At 44.4% G+C, this 17,477-nt stretch overlaps 1 protein-coding gene across 2 annotated transcripts in view; it reads right to left on the reverse strand.

Annotated features, from left to right (window-relative positions):
• Positions 1-17,477, reverse strand: part of LOC141235421 (uncharacterized) — a 50,656-nt gene that overhangs the window by 2,853 nt on the left and 30,326 nt on the right. The window lies entirely within an intron of this gene.

Consider the following 17,477-nt stretch of genomic DNA (forward strand, 5'->3'; position numbering starts at 1 on the left):
GACTAAACATTAAAAACCTCACTGCACAAAATAAAAAATAATAATAATTAACGTCACTTCTGTGAGGCGGATTCTCATGGAAGCTTCTCCAAACTCGACACTGTCACAGGCTGCAAAAGACCATAAGGAGAAAATACTTCAATAACGCTTCAAGAAAACAACCCCAAAACAAAGAGAAAAAGCAACGCAAATTCCTCCGGAAAATCTCATTGGATTTTCCGCTTCCAAAAAAGACATAGTTTTGTCATTTCTGTTTATAGCCAAAGCCTGAGAGATACGACGCAGGACAGAGCCCAGTGGTGCCGGGCGGACTATTATAATGGGGTACTATAGTTTTTGCCTGGGGTGCTGCCAGGACTTTTGGTGAAAAGGATTTTCTGAGAATTATTTGTTTACCCCCGAGGCTTCCAGAGGTTAAATGGGTATTCCAGATTTGGAAGACCTCTGTTCCCCAGCTGCAGTTTATTTAAAAAACAAGCAAAATGCGCTCTACTCACCCTCCACAGGTCCAGCGGTGACTCTCTGCCGCTGCTCTTGGTGTTTGTTATTGTGGGTTTCTGCTGCTGCCCCTTTCTGCACCAACTAAACCTCAGAGCCCAGTGATAGGCTATGTGCCCACGGTGCAGAAATGAAGCTGAAATTTTCCGCAGCATTTCTGCATGTCCTTGGCAGTAAAAACGCATGCTGATTTTACACGCGCTTTTGATGCATTTTTACTTGCGGATTTGCCATGCGTTTTTCAAATGCATTGTATAGGCAAATCCGCATGCTGAAACGCATAAAGAATGGACATGCTGCGTTTTTTTCCACACCTAAAATCCGAGCAGAAAAAATCCTGAGATGTGCAATGTGCTTCAGCTACATTTCCACACGGAAAAAAAAAACACACAAAAAACGCACCAAATCTGCATCGTGGGCACATAGCCATAGGCTGCAATGGCGAGGAGCTGAGAGCCCTTCATAAGTGGCAGATGCCCAGTATGCGATACAGAGCCGGCATCTTTCTCTGACAGCTTTGGCTGGAGCTAGCTCCGATCGTTGTCGTCAACCATTTAGATGCCTCTTTTCCCTATTTAAAAATTAAGAAAATACAAAGTTGAAATAAAAAAAACATTTACTTAGTATTGTCGTGTCCAAAAAAAGTCTAGTTTATCAAAATATTAAATTATTTAAACTGTATGTAAAATGACAAAAAAATATATCAAAAGTTCAATTATAGCAGGATCCTTCCTTCTTATATACAGGTGCATTTCACAAAATTGGAATATCATCAAAAAGTTAATTCATTTCAGTTCTTCAATACAAAAAGTGAAACTCATTATATAGAGTCATTACAGAATGATCTATTTCAAGTGTTGATTTCTGTTAATGTTGATGATTATGGCTTACAGCCAATGGAAACACAAAAGTCATTATCTCAGAAAACCAATCAGTATCTGGTGTGACCACCATTTGCCTCACGTGGTGCAAACACATCTCCTTCGCTTAGAGTTGATCAGGTTGTTGGTTGTGAAATGTTGGTCCTCTCATCAATGACTGTGCAAAGTTGCTGGATATTGGCAGGAACTTGAACACTCTGTCGTGTACGCCGATCCAGAGCTATACTGGCCGTGCAAATCCCACCAAGGACAGCATCTGCAAGGAGTTTGTATGTTCTCCCTGTGTTTGTGTGGGTTTCCTCCGGGTTCTCCGGTTTCCTCCCACACTCCAAAGATATACTGACATCGATGATAATGTATGTAAAGTGCTGTGGAATATGATGGCGCTATATCAGCAAGGTATAATAAATAAATAAAATTAATGCAATTTTATTGTGCATAAGAAAAAAGCTGCTCATCACTAGCGAATGGTGCGTCCAATCTCCAAGGTCACAGTGCTGGCAACACACTGCAAGAAACTAACTGTAAGTTTAGCCAAAACTCAGTACATTTCTATATGAAAGACACAGCTACCAGGGGTGGATTAAGGGTGGCCAGGGCCCCGGGCAGTTCAGATTGTGTGCCCCCCCCCCATGTGAGGGGTCATGCGGTCCAAGTACAGTAACGTGATCAATGTCATCATCATATACCTGAAACCTATAATATGTAAGTAGGATGTACGTCACTCTTTATAAAAATATGGTGCCAGAATATGATAACACTCCATGTACTCAAAGAAGAAAAAATCCGGCACTCAGAGTTTCAGAAAAAATTCTGATTCATTAGTAAAGCAATCCAAAAACAGATCAACCATCTATCTGCAGGTCAATAGTGTTCTTCAACCTCACAGATTTCCTTTAAGAGCTTCCCTGCCGCCTGCTTTCTCACTAGATAAGAGCTGTTACCTCTGCAAACAATCTGACTGATCCTCAAGGCTCGGCCTTTTTTTAACTCACTCAGGAACCTTCGCTGAACTTGCACTTTCTCAATACTTCCTATAATCAGTGGAGTAACTTGAAGCTCATGGGCCCCAATGTAAAAGCTCCAACAGGGCCCCCAATTATTGCAAGTCTTTAATAGTATTGGTCTTTTCATACAAACCAAAGGGACTTTTTGGGCCCTCTAGGCTCTAGAGTCCAGATGTGATTGCAACCCCTGCACCTATTGTAGTTATGCCCCTGTCTATAATTGCTGACCCTTCTGCAATAAGCCCCACTCCTGACAGTGCTTGACCGCGTATGCCATATTGAAGAATTTTATGAAAAAAACACTAGTAAATGCCACAAAACAAAAAAGAAAAGTGACTTGAATAAATCACAAATGATGAATCGGGCCACAGTGTTTGTATTTAATGAATCTCCAGACTCTGCTATAATTCTTTGACAAAAGGGAAACCTCCATCACCTCAGTATTAGCCCCAGTTACTGCAAATGCCCAAAACAGACTCAGGAGCTCATGCAGGCACAATGTCTAACCAATAAATGTCAGACTAAGGGCCAGAAACCAGCACGTTCCGACATGAGAACGGCCGGTCTTGGTGAATCGCGGCTAAATCTTTACTGGAAGGTTTCCCATGTAAGAGGAATGTGCTGGCTGCAGTGAGGAGGTCATGTGACTGCAGGTGATTGGCAGTTACTGGTCGCTCCTGACATCTGTAATGTTATCATTTGTATCTCAGGTGACAGTTGGGAGAGAGCGACGCAGCGACTTGTCTACAAGGAGCATCCGCAGAGTTTTCAGCCTTAGAAGCGCAGTGTTTTGTCATATTTTTCCCTTTCCTTCCCATTTGTACCCTCCCCCATTTCCCCTTTTATCATTTTTGCTGGATTGACTGGATTACATCATCCGTTACTGGTCATCATGTGGCAAGTATCATTCTCTGTGCCCCATATACAGTTCACAGAGCACAATACATTCACATTACACAGTGTATACACAGAGATGGGAACAGAACTGCTCACATTATATGATTGGGACGAGCTGTATAACAGATTTATAACTTTAGAGTCTTAAAAGAAACCTCTCTGCAAAAATATAAATCTGCAGATAAAAGCTGTTTTATACAATGTGGGTCATCTAATTGGAAGTGGGGAAAAATGAAGTTGTATTCTCCCTGCAGCCGCTTGTTTCCTGTTCTTGGGCAGCACCGGGCAGTGAGCAGTCAGCGATCACTACACTGTGAGCGAGCTGTAATCTCTCCCTTCTTTCTCATTGACATCCTGCTCTATGGATGTCGGAGCGGTGGATGTGATTACAGAGCACTCAGTGTGTAGAGATCACTGACTCTTCACTGTTCGAGCCCTAATGACTGGAAGGGAGCGGCTGCAGGGAGAGTGTAACTTTATTTTCTCCCTGCAGCCGCTCTTCCAATTAGATTGCTGCACATGTTTAATATAGTATTTATCTACAAATGACTCCTCTGCCTGCAGGCTATTGCCGTCTGTCTGCAGACAGGCTCCTTCTATGGCAGGTATACCCCTCATGTTTGATGTTTCTATGGGACCTGACCAGTAAGACAATGTTCACATCATATATAGACATTTGTTAACGTACACATTATTTATGTTTTTATGCTAAAAGGATGCGCCTGACTGGTATATAATAAGTCTATTAAAGTCATCAAATCTTCCTGCCCTCTCCCCTCCCTAGTTTTTTTTTAACCCATTCCCTTTTCTGCTTTCTTTCTCCACCTTTTCCTGTTTATTGAGGGTGGGCTGGAAAAATGATACACAAGTGTTGTAAAATGTACATGTTTCTACAAAGCGATTTTATAACAAATAAAATTACTATTAATAAATTAAAAAATAAAATATCTTAATAGTATTGTAAAATATCTTAAAAAGACAACATCTGCAAGCAGTTTGTATATTCTCCCCGTGGGTGCGTTGATTTCCTCCCACACTTCAAAGACAGACCAATAGAGAGTTTAGATTGTGAGCCCCAATGGGGACAGTGATGATAATATCTGTAAAGCGCTTTGGAATTACTGGCACTATATAAGTGAGTAAAATTAATAAATTGTATACTATTTTTTGCAATGGATAGAAGGGACACAAAAAAACAATAATTAAGTCAATATAGCGAGTCATAAATAAATGTCATAAAAGATTAACTGTATTGATCAAGTAGAAAGGTGTAGTGGACATACAAAAAACAGAAAACATCATAAATAAAAATAGTGTATATGAAAATGTAAAGGAGACTCTGTGCTTAGTAGAAAATCACAAATATAGTATATTGAACGTAACCATCATCAGAAATATATATAAGGAAATATGTATAAAAATACATATATAATATTAATGATGCAATCATAAGATACAGTGTGTATGGTGACTAAATAATGGTCAAGTATACAAGATTGGAGTAAAAGGTAAAGATATTCCCATATATTGCATGGTCAAATAGTCAGCATACACTCAGGATGGATGGGAAAAAATTAGTTTAGCACATACTTGGTTCACAGCAGGAGCTCCCTTGCGATGCGCTGACCAGAACACGCATTTTGACAATGTCTTCATCAGGGGGTGGCATCATTATAGGAAGAGGGAGTATAACAATGCAGCACTAGCAAATAGGAGAGGGACGCGGCGTGTATTGGTGCATGCGCAAACTGGTGACATCCAGGAGCTTGCCAACACTGGTGTCACGTGACCGGCCGTGTCACAAACTGGGTTGAGACGAAGAACCAGATGTGCATGCGTGCTGCCGGGTCGATCTGCAAAAGTAGTCTAGCATTCATAGTTGAGAGAAATGAACACTGTGCATAGTGGGAGCGTAATACTCAAAAAAGGCCACAAGATGGTGCACAGGAGCATTGTATTAACTGTATACAGCACAGTGGAGAGACCACATTATGCGATATTAGAAGGATATTAAGATTGTTTCTTATTTATGGCATATTAATGATAATATCTATAGTGACAAATACAGAAATATACATGGCTCTATATGGGTAAGAGTGCAATATTAGGGGTATGACTAATTGATAACTACAATTAAGGGTGTTCCTGGGTGTGGAATCTATATGTCCATAGTGATATCTACAATTATGCTATAGATCACACCCACTACATATCTTCACCGCCACAGAATTATTGTTGTACTTTCTTCCATTGAGACCAACAGTTGTGCTCAAAAGTTTACATACCCTGGCAGAATTTTTCCTTTCTTGGCCTTGTTTCTGAGAATATGAATGAGAACAAAAAACTATTTCTTCACTCATGGTTATTGGTTGGGTGAAGCCATTTATTGTCAAACGAATGTGTTTTCTCTTTTTAAATCTTAATGACAACCAAAAACATCCAAATGACGCTGATCATAAGTTCACATACCCTGGTGATTTTGGCCTGATAACATGCACAGAATTTGACACAAATGGGTTTGAATGGCTACTAAAGGTAACATCCTCACATGTGACTTGTTTGCTTATAATCAGTGAGTGTGCATAAAAGCTGAGTGAGTTTCTGGGATCCAGACAGACCCTTGCATCTTTCATCCAGCCACTGACGTTTCTGGAGTCATGGGGAAAGCAAAAGAATTGTCAATGGATCTACGGGAAAAGGTAGTTGAACTGTATAACACAGGAAAGGGATACAAAAAGATATCCAAGGAATTGATAATGCCAGTCAGCAGCGTTCAAATTTTAATTAACAAATGGAAAATCAGGGGCTCTGTAAAAGCGTAGGTAGACGGTCATCTAGACCAACAAAAAATGCGGCCACAACTGCCAGGAAAATTGTTCAGGATGCAAAGAAAAACCCACAAATAACATCAACTGAAATTCAGCACTCTCTGAAAACTAGCGGTGTGGCTGTTTCAAAATGCACAATAAGGAGGTTCTTGAAGAAGAATAGGCTGCATGGTCGAGTCGCCAGGAGAAAGCCATTACTGCGCAAATGCCACAAAGTATCTGTCCTACAATACGCCAAACAGCACAGCGAGAAGCCTCAAAACTTCTGGAACAAGGTAATTTGGAGTGATGAGACCAAAATTGAACTTTTTGGCCACAACCATAAACGTTACATTTGGAGAGAGGTCAACAAGGCCTATGATGAAAAGAACACCATTCCTACAATAAAGCACAGAGGTGGATCGCTGATGTCTTGGGGATGTGTGAGCTACAAAGGCACTGGAAACTTGGTAAAAGTTGAAGGAAAGATGAATGCAGCACGTTATCAGCAAAAGCTGGAGGCAAATTTGCACTCATCAGCCTGGAAGCTGCGCATGGGACCTACTTGGAAATTCCAACATGACAACGATCCAAAACACAAGGCCAAGTCGACCTGTCATTGTCTACAGCAGAACAAAGTGAAGGTTCTGGAGTGGCCATCTCAGTCTCCTGACCTCAATATCATTGAGCCACTCTGGGGAGATCTCAAGCGTGCAGTTCATGTTAGACAGCCCAGGAATTTACAGGAACTGGAGGCTTTTTACCATCTGAGAAAAAAAAGAACCTCATCAACAACTACCACAAAAGACTTCAAGCTGTCATTGATGTTAGAGGGGGCAATACACGGTATTAAGAACTGGGGTATGTGAACTTTTGATCAGGGTCATTTGGATGTTTTTGGTTGTCATTAAGATTTAAAAAGAAAAATCACAGTAGTTTGACAATAAATGGCTTCACCCAACCAATAATCATGAGTAGAGAAAAAGTTTTTTGTTATCATTCATATTCTCTGAAACAAGGCCAAGAAAGGAAAAATTCTGCCGAGTGATGTAAACTTTTGAGCACTGTATATGGTTTACATTAATGATATTTCATGCATATGTCACTAAGTTATGGGTGTGTGGTTGTCATCCTTTATTAATCATGTGTGTGTATTTTATATGATCGTCTAATAAAGTGTTTAACTTTTTTGCCAAAAATTCCTATTTGTCTGATTGCTATACATTGATTATTTGGAGTGGAATTAAACATTCACCCCCATTTTTGGGCCATAATATGGTGCAGGTGCATTTTTTCCTAAAATGTACCTAGTGAATCTATTGCTATTAATATGTCAGTGAGCGCCATCGATACTCCTGCGCCCTTTAACACCATCTGCATACAGCGCATCTTGTCTCCCTGGTCATATGTTTCCATCCCACATAGACATGTTGCTGAACTCCAGATTGTACTGAAGAAGGCCAGATATAGGTCGAAATGTTAATTTATGCACACAGAGGAACCTGTATAAGAAACACATTATTTTCACATATACTTGGAGTGCCAAATTCATTTTTTATTTTGTTATTCATAGTCCTCCATATAGTATAATGCACCCCCCATAGTCCGTACTGTGCGCTGTGGGGATTCGCTGGTTTCTGAGCCACGACCGGAGGGTAAAAAAAGCATAATTTTATTGATACAAGTCTTAAAACATACAAACATAACACCCCATAAAAAGACAGAATACAAACTACCTATTTAGCTTTGAAGGGTCAACTCCAAGCAGCCAAATTTAAAATAATGGACTAATGCCCAATGTTATCACCATTAAATTACTATGCTGTACAGTTTAGCCCAACTAAAGTGCTATGCTGTAGGTACTATTTCTATAGGTACTATTTCACCTTCCAGCACAAAAGGTCATAGGTAACAAGAGAAGGGGGCCACCTAAATTACTCTGGGGGAAAAAAAAACCTCTATAATCAACGTGTACCCTTTACACTATATCAGGACACATAAATTTTACCTGAAGTCATGGTGACACCTTATATGGCAGCAAAGGAGGGTACGCATGTGTTATATATACTCATGGCTATGGCCTGGCCAGTGGGCGTGGCCTCACTTCCATACAATTGTATGGAGCGAGGCCACGCCCTCTAGATGACCACAACCACTGTCGTAGCACGGCCTCGCTCTATGCAAGTGTATGGAGCGAGGCCACACCCTCTAGATGACCACAACCACTGTCGTAACACGGCCTTGTTCTATGCAAGTGTATGGAGCGAGGCCACACCCTCTAGATGACCACAACCACTGTCGTAGCACGGCCTTGCTCTATGCAAGTGTATGGAGCGAGGCCACACCCTCTAGATGACCACAACCACTGTCGTAGCACGGCCTCGCTCTATGCAAGTGTATGGAGCGAGGCCACACCCTCTAGATGACCACAACCACTGTCGTAGCACGGCCTTGTTCTATGCAAGTGTATGGAGCGAGGCCACACCCTCTAGATGACCACAACCACTGTCATAGCACGGCCTTGCTCTATGCAAGTGTATGGAGCGAGGCCACACCCTCTAGATCAGGGGTCCTCAAACTTTTTAAACAGGGGGCCAGTTCACGGTCCCTCAGACCATTGGAGGGCCGAAATATAGTTTTTAAAAAAAACTATGAACACATTCCTATGCACACTGCACATATCTTATATTGTAGTAAAAAAAACAATACAGGAACAAATACAATATTTAAAATGAAGAACAAGTAAAGTTAAATCAACCGGTATTTCAATAGGTAGGTAACTGTACCCAATAGGCAGCATATGTCCTCAATTGGCAGGTAAATATCCCCAATAGGCAGCATAGGTCCTCAATAGGCAGGTAAATATCCCCAATAGGCAGGTAAATATCCCCAATAGGCAGCATAGGTCCTCAATAGGCAGGTAAATATCCCCAATAGGCAGGTAAATATCCCCAATAGGCAGCATAGGTCCTCAATAGGCAGGTAAATATCCCCAATAGGCAGGTAAATATCCCCAATAGGCAGCATATGTCCTCAATAGGCAGGTAAATATCCCCAGTAGGCAGCATAGGTCCTCAATAGGCAGGTAAATATCCCCAATAGGCAGGTAAATATCCCCAATAGGCAGGTAAATATCCCCAATAGGCAGCATAGGTCCTCAGTAGGCAGGTAAATATCCCCAATAGGCAGATAAATATCCCCAATAGGCAGCATAGGTCCTCAATAGGCAGGTAAATGTACCCAATAGGCACCATAGGTCCCCAATAGGCAGGTAAATGTACCCAATAGGCAGCATAGGTCCCTAATAGGCAGGTAAATGTCCCCAATAGGCAGGTAAATATCCCCAATAGGCAGGTAAATATCCCCAATAGGCAGCATAGGTCCTCAATGGGCAGGTAAATGTTCCCAATAGGCAGGCTGTTTCCCCCTTATAATGCAATATGCAGGCTGTTCCACCCCTTATAATGCCCCATGCAGGCTGTTCCCCCCTTATAATGCCCCATGCTGGATGCCACCCCCCATATAATGCCCCATGCAGCATGTCACCCCCCCCATATAATGCCCCATGCAGCATGTCACCCCCCCATATTATGCCCCATGCAGCATGTCACCCCCCCATATTATGCCCCATGCAGCATGTCACCTCCCCCCCATATTATGCCCCATGCAGGATGTCCCTTTCCCCCCATATTATGCCCCATGCAGGATGTCCCTTTCCCCCCATATAAAGCCCCATGCAGGATGTCACCCCCCATATAATGCCCCATGCAGGATGTCACCCCCCATAGAATGCCCCATGCAGGATGTCACCCCCCATATAATGCCCCATGCAGGATGTCACCCCCCATATAATGCCCCATGCAGGATATCACTCCCCTGTCTTTATAATGCCCCATGCAGCATGTCACACACCCCCGTATAATGCCCCATGCAGCATGTCACCCCCCCATATAATGCCCCATGCAGCATGTCACCCCCCCCATATAATGCCCCATGCAGCATGTCACCCCCCCATATAATGCCCCATGCAGCATGTCACCCCCCCCCATATAATGCCCCATGCTGGATGTCACCCCCCATATCATGCCCCATGCAGGATGTCACCCCCCCATATTATACCCCTTGCAGGATGTCACCCCTCCATATAATGACCTATGCCTCCATACATTAAAAAAAAAAAAAATATCCAATACTCACCTCACTTCTCACTTGCTGCCGCTGCTCTACTCTGGTCTGGACTCCAGCGTCGCCCCGCTCTGCGCTGCCTGTGACGACACTCGGGAGGGCGCAGTGTAAAGACGTCACCGCACCCTCTGACCTGAGACCTGAGACGTCACAGGAAGCGCAGAGCAGGAAGACAGCAGATCTGCAGAGGCACGGGGACAGGTAAGTATCCGCCTGCCGGGGCCCTGAGCAAGCGGGGGAAAAGGGCGGGCGATGACACCGCTCCCCTCTCCTCCGCCCATAGCCCGGCGGGCCGGATAAAAGTCCTCCGCGGGCCGTAGTTTGAGGACCCCTGCTCTAGATGACCACAACCACTGTCGTAGCATGGCCTTGCTCTATGCAAGTGTATGGAGCGAGGCCACACCCTCTAGATGACCACAACCACTGTCGTAGCACGGCCTTGCTCTATGCAAGTGTATGGAGCGAGGCCACACCCTCTAGATGACCACAACCACTGTCGTAGCACGGCCTTGCTCTATGCAAGTGTATGGAGCGAGGCCACATCCTCTAGATGACCACAACCACTGTCATAGCACGGCCTTGCTCTATGCAAGTGTATGGAGCGAGGCCACACCCTCTAGATGACCACAACCACTGTCGTAGCACGGCCTTGCTCTATGCAAGTGTAGGGAGCTAGGTCATGCCCACAAGATGGACCCTGGCCAGGAGTATGTATTACACATACAGTACAGACAAAAAAGTTTGGACACACCTTCTCATTTAAAGATTTTTCTGTATTTTCATGACTATGAAAATTGTACATTCACACTGAAGGCATCACAACTATGAATTAACACATGTGGAATTATATACTTAACAAAAAAGTGTGAAACAACTGAAAATATGTCTTATATTCTAGGTTCTTCAAAATAGCCACCTTTTGCTTTGATGACTGCTTTGCACACTCTTGGCATTCTCTTGATGAGCTTCAAGAGGTAGTCACCGGAAATGGTCTTCCAACAATCTTGAAGGAGTTCCCAGAGATGCTTAGCACTTGTTGGCCCTTTTGCCTTCACTCTGCGGTCCAGCTCACCCCAAACCGTCTCGATTGGGTTCAGGTCTGGTGACTGTAAAGGCCAGATCATCTGGCGTAGCACCCCATCACTCTCCCTCTTGGTCAAATAGCCCTTACACAGCCTAGAGGTGTGTTTGGGGTCATTGTCCTGTTGAAAAATAAATGATGGTCCAACTAAATGCAAACCTGATGGAATAGCATGCCGTTGCAAGATGCTGTGGTAGCCATGCTGGTTCAGTATGCCTTCAATTTTGAATAAATCCCCAACAGTGTCACCAGCAAAGCACCCCCACACCATCACACCTCCTCCTCCATGCTTCACGGTGGGAACCAGGCATGTAGAGTCCATCCGTTCACCTTTTCTGCGTCGCACAAAGACACGGTGGTTGGAACCAAAGATCTCAAATTTGGACTCATCAGACCAAAGCTCAGATTTCCACTGGTCTAATGTACATTCCTTTTGTTCTTTAGCCCAAACAAGTCTCTTCTGCTTGTTGCCTGTCCTTAGCAGTGGTTTCCTAGCAGCTATTTTACCATGAAGGCCTGCTGCACAAAGTCTCCTTTTAACAGTTGTTGTAGAGATGTGTCTGCTGCTAGAACTCTGTGTGGCATTGACCTGGTCTCTAATCTGAGCTGCTGTTAACCTGCGATTTCTGAGGCTGGTGACTCGGATAAACTTATCCTTAGAAGCAGAGGTGACTCTTGGTCTTCCTTTCCTGGGGCGGTCCTCATGTGAGCCAGTTTCTTTGTAGCGCTTGATGGTTTTTGCAACTGCACTTGGGGACAATTTCAAAGTTTGCCCAATTTTTCAGACTGACTGACCTTCATTTCTTAAAGTAATGATGGCCACTCGTTTTTCTTTACTTCGCTGCTTTTTTCTTGCCATAATACAATTTCTAACAGTCTATTCAGTAGGACTATCAGCTGTGTATCCACCAGACTTCTGCACAACACAACTGATGGTCCCAACCCCATTTATAAGGCAAGAAATCCCACTTATTAAACCTGACAGGGCAGACCTGGGAAGTGAAAACCATTTCCGGTGACTACCTCTTGAAGCTCATCAAGAGAATGCCAAGAGTGTGCAAAGCAGTCATCAAAGCAAATTGTGGCTACTTTGAAGAACCTAGAATATAAGACATATTTTCAGTTGTTTCACACTTTTTTGTTAAGTATATAATTCTACATGTGTTAATTCATAGTTTTGATGCCTTCAGTGTGAATGTACAATTTTCATAGTCATGAAAATACAGAAAAATCTTTAAATGAGAAGGTGTGTCCAAACTTTTGGTCTGTACTGTATATACCGTCAGGTCCCGGATCAGAAACCAGCGGATCCTCACAGCGCACAGTGCGGGCTCTGGGGGAATTCATAAGTCAGCAGTCAAACAGAGTGACTACAGACTTATGGATTTGAACCAGACAACCCCTTTAAATATTTTATATCTTGTGTAGGAGATGAAGCATGAGGAGCCTAAGAATCATTTGATCTTCTGCGTAAGAAATGAAATGGAAAGTGCCCGCTATATTCTCTAATGTATTCACCAGATAATGTGGCTTTATTTGTAAACCTGAGGGGTCTCCTGAAATCAGATTACTGTTTGGTTGAAAATAGGTTTGATGTTAAATATTTTATATTATGCTCCATCCATGAAGTCACTGATATACTTACAGCCATACCTCCCATACAGCCATACCTCCCATACAGCCACACCTCCCATACAGCCACACCTCCCATACAGCCACACCTCCCATACAGCCACACCTCCCATACCGCCATACCTCCCATACCGCCATACCTCCCATACCGCCATACCTCCCATACAGCCATACCTGCCATACCGCCATACCTCCCATACCGCCATACCTCCCATACCGCCATACCTCCCATACAGCCATACCTCCCATACAGCCATACCACCCTTACAGCCATACCTCCCATACAGCCATACCTCCCATACAGCCATACCTCCCATACAGCCATACCTCCCTTACAGCCATACCTCCCATACAGCCAAACCTCTCATACAGCCATACCTCCCATACAGCCATACCTCCCATACAGCCATACCTCCCATACAGCCAAACCTCCCATACAGCCATACCTCCCATACAGCCATACCTCCCATACAGCCATACCTCCCATACCGCCATACCTCCCATACAGCCATACCTCCCATACAGCCATACCTCCCATACAGCCATACCTCCCTTACAGCCATACCTCCCATACAGCCATACCTCCCATACAGCCATACCTCCCTTACAGCCATACCTCCCATACAGCCATACCTCCCATACAGCCATACCTCCCATACAGCCATACCTCCCATACAGCCATACCTTCCATACAGCCATACCTCCCATACAGCCATACCTCCCATACAGCCATACCTCCCATACAGCCATACCTCTCATACAGCCATACCTCCCATACAGCCATACCTCCCATACAGCCATACCTCCCATACAGCCATACCTCCCATACAGCCATACCTTCCATACAGCCATACCTCCCATACAGCCATACCTCCCAAACAGCCATACCTCCCATACAGCCATACCTCCCATACAGCCAAACCTCCCATACAGCCATACCTCCCGTACAGCCAAACCTCCCGTACAGCCATACCTCCCGTACAGCCATACCTCCCATACAGCCATACCTCCTATACAGCCATACCTCCCGTACAGCCATACCTCCCATACAGCCATACCTCCCATACAGCCATACCCCCCATACAGCCATACCTCCCATACAGCCATACCTCCCATACAGCCATACCTCCCATACAGCCATACCTCCCTTACAGCCATACCTCCCATACAGCCATACCTCCCATACAGCCATACCCCCCATACAGCCATACCTCCCATACCTCCATACCTCCCATACAGCCATACCTCCCATACAGCCATACCTCCCATACAGCCATACCTCCCATACAGCCATACCTCCCATACAGCCATACCTCCCTTACAGCCATACCTCCCATACAGCCATACCTCCTATACAGCCATACCTTCCATACAACCATACCTCCCATACAGCCACACCTTCCATACAGCCATACCTCCCATACAGCCATACCTCCCGTACAGCCATACCTCCTATACAGCCATACCTCCCATACAGCCATACCTCCCATACAGCCATACCTCCCATACAGCCATACCTTCCATACAGCCATACCTCCCATACAGCCATACCTCCCGTACAGCCATACCTCCCATATAGCCATACCTCCCATACAGCCATACCTCCCATACAGCCATACCTCCCATACAGCCATACCTCTCATACAGCCATACCACCCATACAGCCATACCTCCCGTACAGCCATACCTCCCATACAGCCATACCCCCCATACAGCCATACCTCCCATACAGCCATACCTCCCATACAGCCATACCTCCCTTACAGCCATACCTCCCATACCTCCATACCTCCCATACAGCCATACCTCCCATACAGCCATACCTCCCATACAGCCATACCTCCCATACAGCCATACCTCCCTTACAGCCATACCTCCCATACCTCCATACCTCCCATACAGCCATAGCTCCCATACAGCCATACCTCCCATACAGCCATACCTCCCAACTTTTAAAGAAGAGAAAGAGAGACAAAGTTTGCAACGCACACAGTGCACCGTGGCAATTTCTAAACCATGCCCTTAACTACACCCATATCCACGCCCCAACCACACCCATTCAGCATTTCCGATCAGATTGTTTTCTACACAATTAAAAACAGAAAAAAAAATATTTTCAAAAAATAATGAATAAAATATAAAAGCTGCACATTACATGATAGGTCAAAATATTGTGCTTTTGGTTAATAGGAGCAATTAGAGAATACAGTCAACTTATTGTTCTGCATGTCTGCTGAACTCTTGAGAAGCGTTCCCCTCACCTCTCTTAACAGTGAGGTCAAATGAAGCCGCAGAATCACCGGCAGGAGCGTCCATGACCACTCTGTCGGCAGAGATCGGTGCTGGGCAGAACAGGCAGGTAGTTAGCAACTTCCTGCCTGCAAATTCTTAGCCCCTTAAGAAAAAATATACAAAAGTCCTGGATAACCCCTTTCATTGCCCCAATTAATCAACAGCACATAATTATTATCTGTGCGATTTTGGCCTTCAAGGAGCGTGGACCTGTCATGTTAGGGCTGTGTTCATATTGTGCTTTTGCCGCTCGTCTGTTGCTCCATCTGGGCTTCTGTCTGAATCCCTGAAATACAGGATAATAGCACAACTCATGAGGGGGCTGTTGACCTTAATGAAGCAGACGGGGTCACTTTGTGCTTTACCTGACCTCACTTTTAACAGTGTCCGTCTTACTGAGGCGTGCACAAAAGCATGGTCGATAGCACTTGTGTCCTCCTCAGAAAGGTGGACGCTGCCGAAGCTGAGGCTGGACAGAGCACAAAGTGTTTAACCAAGCGCAAAACAAGCAAGCCTTTTTATAAATATAAGGGCTCGCTCACACTGGCGGATAACATGGCCGACTGCTATGCAATGTTTTATCAGATAGCACTCTGCCCAATGTTATACTTTGGGTCGGTGCAGGTCTGCAATTTTTTTCTCATGCTGATTCAGGGCATGCTGCAGGTGGCTCCGATATTCGGATTATGAGCAGCCACACAAGTCTATGGGTTCAAGTGAAACATCAGACTGCACTTGGATGTCACCCGAGTGCAGTCTTATTGCCGTGGACGCTGGCAATGAGAAGATGGAGAAATTACTGTATATTCTCTGTACCTGTGCTGCAATAACACTAGGATCAGAATTTGATCTCAGTGTCAATAGCATAATCAGCTTGATTCTCTCGCATGAGAGAACATACGCATGTGTGAACGCAGCCCTAATGTTGAGGTACACTCTACTGTCTGATATGACATTGGGTGTGGAGACACAACTGAATACTGGCAGTAGAGTTAAAGGAATTGTCCAGTACTCAGACAAACCTTCTTAATTACTATATTCCACCTTGTAAAATAAAAGCAATCCGTACTCCCTTCCAGTGCTGGCATTGTTGGCGCCAGGTGTCATGTGACGTTATGCCACGTGAGCCTTGCAGTCAATCAGCGTCTGCTATTAGACCGCTGCACTCTCACTTTCTTTGCCTGAACCTTGGATAAATTGAAATAGTGAGAGTGCAGCAGCGTGATAGCAGCCACTGATTGGCGTTATGCCTTGTGAGCCCCAAGAAACCTAGCGCCGACATCACTGGAACTGTATTTTTATTTTACAAGGTGGACTACTTTATTTTAAAAGGGGTTGCCAAAATAGTGACAATCCCTTTAATATATAATCAAATGTATTTTTTTAAAAGCTTATACTTGCCTCCCGTGCTGGCACCGTTCCAGCGGTGTCGGAGGTCCCATGCTGTTGCTGTGACACGTGACCCTGGCACCCAATCATCGCTGGTGTCACTGTCCCCGCCTTCATACAAATTGAACACGAAGAGGAGGCCAGGGCTGCGGCTGTTTGCTCCCTTCCTCTTCATGTTCAGTCTGTACGAAGGCTGAGACAGAGACGCCAACGCTGATTGGGTGCCGGGGTAATGTGTCACAACAACCGCACGAGAACCCCAAGCACAGGAGGCAAGTAGAAGCTTTCTTATTTTATCAGTGCCAAACATTTAGATCAAGAAGGGGTTGTCCAGGCTTGAGGTTAATATCAGACTTTTGAATCCTCACAGCGCCTGCATTGCGCCCTGTGAGGATTCTCCAGTGCCAGTAGCGGACGCCCATGTGACCACAAGTATGTGATTTGCATGCAAGCAGGCACATGCTGAATGGATGAGTGCTGCCTCACTCATTGCAATTGTATTGAGCGAGACTGGACACGTCTAGTTGGAATGTGGCCGGGAGTACACAAACGCTCCCAACACCAGTGTGGGCGCTGTGAGGATTCAAAAGTATGACAGTAACCTCAAGCCTGGACAGCCCCTTTAATAAACTATGGGGAAAAAAAAAAAAAAAAATATATATATATATATATATATATATATGTAGAGTACAGACCAAAAGTTTGGACACACCTTCTCATTTAAAGATTTTTCTGTATTTTCATTACTTTGAAAATTGTACATTCACACTGAAGGCATCAAAACTATGAATTAACACATGTGGAATTA

This window comes from Phyllobates terribilis, unplaced genomic scaffold, assembly GCF_046119375.1.
Source record: "Phyllobates terribilis strain yellow unplaced genomic scaffold, ASM4611937v1 Scaffold_659__1_contigs__length_869699, whole genome shotgun sequence".
Classification (NCBI taxonomy): Eukaryota; Metazoa; Chordata; class Amphibia; order Anura; family Dendrobatidae; genus Phyllobates; species Phyllobates terribilis.